Source organism: Mizuhopecten yessoensis, unplaced genomic scaffold (assembly GCF_002113885.1).
Source record: "Mizuhopecten yessoensis strain PY_sf001 unplaced genomic scaffold, ASM211388v2 scaffold716289, whole genome shotgun sequence".
Classification (NCBI taxonomy): Eukaryota; Metazoa; Mollusca; class Bivalvia; order Pectinida; family Pectinidae; genus Mizuhopecten; species Mizuhopecten yessoensis.
The window spans coordinates 582,823-589,693 of NW_018480042.1; positions in this window are offsets into that span (position 1 = coordinate 582,823).

Here is a 6,871-nt window from a genome sequence, read left to right on the forward strand (position 1 = left end):
CATTCCTCAATTTACACCAACCACGATTGTTATCGCACAGCGTCCGTCCATCGTGCGCACAGATGTGCGCAAGCAATGATCGTCCAGCTTTTTATCGTTCGCCCATCGTGCACACACCGTTCACACACCGTGCACACATCGTGCGCACACCGCACATCGTGTAACGTTGTGCGATCCCACAACTGTACCATGCATAAGCGCCTATGGAATGATATCCAACGTGTACATGATTGAGAGAAATATTATTCCGTAAAAGAACTGTAAATTGACAATTTGATATAGTAATTTAATTTATTTCCGTCGTTTTTGGTATAGTAAAGAAAATAGCTGTCATTGTATAAATTCTATCCCTCTGCAAAAGTTCCGATTTTTTTCAAGGTAGACAACTCTCATCGCAATCAAAATTATTGTAAAATGTAAAATGTTTGGTTCAAATTTTCACTCTTTTTGAAACTATGTGGGGTTTTTCGGTATTTTTCATAAAAAAAAAACACCAGTTTGTCAGAATGCTTAGATTTTCATAAAATCATCTCTACATAGTGACACAACCTAATGTGAAACTTTCATTGAATTCTGCTGGTTAATTGCGAAAGGGTGGAGCCTCCTTAATACAGATGAAATGAAAAAAGATTTTGAGACATTCCCTGAATTTACTACTCTCAGTGTCCGTCTCTGACTCCGTGCTAGGTCTGCCTCAAAATGAGAAATGTCTAATAGCACGCGGAAGGGCTTAATGTTGGAGGAAAACATGAATACCCGGAACAAACCAAAGTGGTCGGGCAGGTGACCCCATACCTCTTCACGTCCGATCGGGGAATCGAACTCGGGCCGCCTTAGAGAAAGGCGAGTACATTTTTGTACGTTATCCACTACGCCACCCGACGACCCGAAAACATGCTACCTTTTACTGCAATTTGTAAAATTACCGCATGAACAGATTGACAGCACAGTTTATTCTAGCTTCTCAGCGTGTCTAATCTTAGTTAATATGCTTCCAGCAATCAAAGCTTCTTGAAAAAAATCCCAGCTACAATTGTTCTACTTGAATATTTTTCTCTTGTTTGTTACTGAAGATCAGACATCCAAGTGGTCAAAATTTTCATTCATTTTTTGAACAAATCAATGTTCAAGAGGCAGATGGGAGCTAGCGCTCTTATTTTGAAACGCTTTTTTTCTGGCATTACAACAGCTTGATTATATCTGGTTAATACAGAAACCTATGTATGAAGGAATATTACTAAGTATGAAAGAAGATGTCGCCAAAGACACTGATATCATTTTTGCCAACGCGACGTTTTAACATTAAGATTGCACACAGTTACAAATGAAATAATTTGGATATCGAAAGTAGCATATGTCAAGTCTATGTGGTATGGAAGCGCTTCACATTCACATTGTTTTGTTCTTGTCATAGTTTGACGGCAGTTTTATGACACAATAGTACGATTGCTACAGTAAGTTAATATCTTCACGATGAAAAACCGAGTGCTAGTCACAACACATAATCCATGCTTTATCGATAATAATATGATAATTATGACATTATTGTCATTGTCCTGAGTCATGAAAACACAGAAATATTCATCTCAAAAAAAAATCTTTATGTATTAATGCATACACTTTTTAAAGATATAAAGTTGTCATCAAAAGAAAATAGAATCCGTGCTATATGGTAATGGAACGGTGTTTTTGAGCTGTTTAACTCTGTTTTAGGTAAGCCTGGATTATTAAGCTTGTATACAATTTTTTAAGAGTATGGGTTCATATTGGGGTTTTTTCAAATTATCCCATAATACAAACATTTATTTGTTGCGTTGCTTGTTTTGGAAAATGCAGAATGTCTTTAAGTTTAAAAGCACCCTATAATGAAAGAACAAATACGTGGGACAGTGTCTAGATTATAGCAAATACCATACCAATGTGTGAACATTCCATAAAGGGAAGGTGATGCATTGAATGTACATTGTAATTACCTTAGAATAAAACTTTAATGATCGTGTAGTTTTAGCTGTCACGTTTGCTATAGAGTTTGGAAATGAAGTGACCATTATGTAATACTTCAGGTAAATGTTTAAATATTAAAATGAAGTGACCATTATGTAATACTTCAGGTAAATGTTGAAATATTAAAATGAAGTGACCATTATATGTAATACTTAAGGTAAATGTTTAAATATTAAAATGAAGTGACCATTATGTAATACTTAAGGTAAATGTTGAAATATTAAAATGAAGTGACCATTATGTAATACTTAATGTAAATGTTTAAATATTAAGATGAAATGACTATTATGTAATACTTAAGGTAAATGTTTAAATATTAAAATGAAGTGACCATTATGTAATACTTAGGTAAATGTTTAAATATTAAAATGAAGTAACCATTATGTAATACTTAATGTAAATGTTTAAATATTAAGATGAAATGACTATTATGTAATACTTAAGGTAAATGTTTAAATATTAAAATGAAGTGACCATTATGTAATACTTAAGGTAAATGTTTAAATATTAAGATGAAGGGGGAAAGGGTGTTTTTCAATTATAAAATTGGAAAAATTAATGAGATATAAATAGTTTTCGAAAATCTAAGTATTCACATATAGAACAGCAATGAAGCAATGATACGCATCTGAATTTGAGAACCATGACAATATGTTGTCTCCCTTCTTTAATGGACTATTTTTTTTTTATTCAACCTCATAACAAAACGAACAATACAACAGATTGACTTCCATATAAAGTCTTTCTTTTTTTACAAATCGACGAAAATATAAATTGACCAGATATTGATATTTTATGAAATACTTAATTACTTATGTAAAAAAAACTTTGTCATACAGAATACTTTTTCATTGTTTTTGACACAATGACAGCGTTTCCATAAAATGTATTAGTTATTCTTTGGCAATTATTTATTAACGGGTAGATTTAAAGTTAATAGAGTTTCTCTGTATCGCTATAGGTAAAGATTTTGATGTAAAAGGTGGAAGAGATACCTACCCGGAGGTTGCCAACTCTCGTCTTGTGACACATTATAGATACCTACCCGGAGGTTGCCAACTCTCGTCTTGTGACACATTATCCCAAATTGAAGAATATTCGCAAACCAATTCATGTTCACATATCAAGACCAACAAGAAGAGGGTCTTTGATAATCATGACGAAAATGTTTCAAACATCATTTTGTTTACAATGTACTACAACAAAATATATGCCAATTAACTGTCACATACTGTAATTACAAAGAAGTGTTAATGGTTTGACCGATAAACCTCCCTCATCAATGTCAGTGTATTCGAACAATAAACATATGTATAGACCTTCTGCCCTAATTCTAGTGCACCGCTCTGATACTTATGACATAACTGATATGTCATATATACGTACACTGTACCACAAGAACACGACCCCCACCATTAAAGACCAATAAAGTCATACTCTTCCCCACATATACTCTACATTTTATTACATTGATGTCGCTGAAAAACAATCAGGCTCGCAGTACCAAACTGCAGACAACTTTTATTTCTTCGTTCTCGTTGATTGATGTCTACAGTTTCCCAAACTGGACTATATAAAAGACGCCAGTCTTCTGCAACTTTCGTGGATACTGGTTTTGTTTGGTCTGGTAAGTACTGTTTGCCTTTGATCTATGTATATATATACATATGTATATCAATTTGTTGTGTTTTTGATGGGTACTATACATGTTTTTGCGGGTTTTTTGCGATTTGCTTCTCCTATTATTTTATCATTTTTAAGGGTGTTTTCGGGAGGAGGGGTGAACTTTTTCATAACTTGCCATGAACTACTGTGTCTGTAACAGTTGACGATTTCATGATTTTTCACTATTTTTCTTATTGTATGTATAAAATATGCTTACATCGTATACATTTTTGTGTTCAAGAAGAAGTAAATCTTACCAATGAAACGAAGTACGTTACAGTGCCGTGTTGAGATGGATTTTGAGCAGAATATTGTGTTATATATCATTTTTACCATTTTGTTTATCTACCATTGTATGACAAAGAACATTAAAAAAAAATCAGTTTTTCAGATTTAGCATTTTCACAACAATTTCTTTGATACATACTGAATGAATATGTTATGTTGTATTCATCAGTATTTCGTTGTACCAATTATCAGATTTTAACAAGAACCACAAATATAAACTCACAACAAAAGTCAGGATTATTCTAGGGTTATACGGTACATACCAATATCATTGTGTGACATTGTTCAGCATATATACTGTAGAACCCCAAAAATAATCATGGTTTCCCTTATCATTTCATTTTAAAAGACAGACAACACTTTATAAGTTCATAAGCTCAATAATGCGCAGTAGTTCGATTACCAAGCAACGTCAACCAATTAGAAGTTAGAATTACAAATACTGCGCCAAACATCGCAGTATACGGCGTCATCACTTTTTGTGTTGTCTGTTGTTTTAGGTTATACGATGTAACCTGCAAAAATCTACCATAAGGGGAATAGCAAAACTTAAATGATACAGTATATGGTTGTTAATGTATACAAAAATATATGTTAATATGTATAGAAACTATGTGTTAAAATGCGTAGAAACAAACTGAGATTACAATATAACCTACGGAAGGAATATATGTCGACTTAATGTAAAATTATAATGTAAAAAAAACAAATTAACAGAAATGATGAAAGCCGTAACAAAGTTTTGAATATGTTCGTTTCTATTATTCAGTTTTTAAAATATGTCCATTATACAATGAAATGAAATTTTCTTATTATCACTTCCCCTTAATTGTTCCATTTAGATAAGGAAGCAACATGAAGCTAAGTATACTGACGGCGCTGGTGCTCGTATGTCTTCTCCAGACAGCTTTCTGCCAGTTGGCCGCCATTACTGGGACACAGCTTGGCTATCTTCTGTTAGGAACAGGACTTGGAGCAGCCTTTGGCGGTAGAAGAGGACCAGCCTTTCCTCCACCCCCTCCACCGTTCCTTCCTCCTCCATTTATCGCACCATATCCACCACCACCACCATTCTTTTTTAGACGACCACCAATGCACTTTTGTAAGTTCATGCATACATTCTTTTATTGATATTTCCGTTTTAAATGTTAGAAGTAGTGCTACACAGTAATAACGTTTTGCAATTAGCAATAAGCAGGGTTATGCATTCTGCAAGTATTTTTTTCACGATAAACATTTAAATTTAAACTGTCATACCAAGACTGCATCGGCAATCGCCTCCGTTATTTTCATTTTAATGCTGCAGTTAACGATAATATTGTTAAAGGCTTAATTTTATAGAATAAGTATTTGTGTACAATATGACAAGTTTGTTTCAAACTCCTATGAGTGATTTAATATTTCAATCAAAACAGTAAAAATAAACACTTAACAGTGTTTTGGTTGTACATGTAGTTATTGTGCTATAGATGAGGTGAGCTACATAACTAGTCTTTATGGAGTGCTGGCATATGTATTATCTTACATTTATTCCCAGACTTTTTATATACAAAATACAGTTCAATACTTATATGACAGGTTTTAATTGTACGTAGGATAATGGTTGCCTTCTTGCTTCGTGCAAGAGGGAATTTACTTTTACAATAACTCAGTCGATAAAGGGGCGGACGTGAACGTTGCGGATCACTGGTTGGTCCAACGCGGAAGAAACTTCATAATTATCTACTTCAAGTTTGAAACTATATCTGAAGTTGACATTGAGCTTTGTCATATGAGTGGATGTATGATGAGCATTCATGTCGTTGTCATACAAAAAAAGTCGTTACGATGACCAATACATTTAATTAATTATTTTACTGTAACTAATTCAGTCCATTTAAGCATTGAGGGAAACTCTTGTATAATCAACGTCGTATGAAAAAAAAAGTGCTATTTTTTCGCGGAATCCTACATAGTTTGCATATTCCATATTTGCTTTTCATTACCCGGTGATAGCCAAAAAGTTCCAATCAAAACTTACAATGAACTACTTTTCTTAGAGTGACAAATACCGAAACAAAATGCGTGTACATCGTTCAGACCTTGTCCAGTATATTAATATAATCAGATTCACAATTTTCCTTTGAGAGGATAAGATAAAATGTCTACCAATACTATTCCATTATTTCCGTAAAAACAACAGCAAATTAAAACGTGTTCTATACAAGTCAACAACATCTTGATAGATATACTAAGACACACACATATGATTGCGTCTTGATAGTTAACAGTCATACGCAACACTGTGAAATCATGTATTTTCGTGGGACCCAAATTTCGTTGTTTTCTCGACAAAACATTATTTAGTGGGTAAAGTAATTCGTCGATTACGTGTACTCGCTCAAACAGAGAATTGCTTTGTACGAGGGTCAAACTTATAATTACTTCGTGGGCCAATGATTTCCTGGATGAATATTACATGTAACCGCGAAATCAACGAAATTAAAAACCTCACGAGCATCAGATTTCAAACTAACGCAAAGAATATTGCGTAAAAAATAATTAAAGCCGTGGTATATTATTTTTTTGTTTGAAAATCATATTATCATTCTAATAATAGCTTTATGCCTTTTTTTCACAGATGGTTGATCCCTTTCCTCGGATTATATGTGTTAACTGATACACGGGGTACAATGCAACCACGCTGAGACATAAGGACAATGATAATGATTGCAGTGGTGGAAATTGAAATGAAACTTTTGTATAGAGAAAAATAAATAATGTGAAATATACATCTATTCTTGTTTCTTTTCATTGTTAAAACATCATATCAGTAGTCCTTTTCCTTTTAAAGTATTACAAAGACAATTTCAAGCAGGATCAAACAAGCTATACATGCATTTTTAGTGGATAAATTGCAAATCCGGCGGGAATC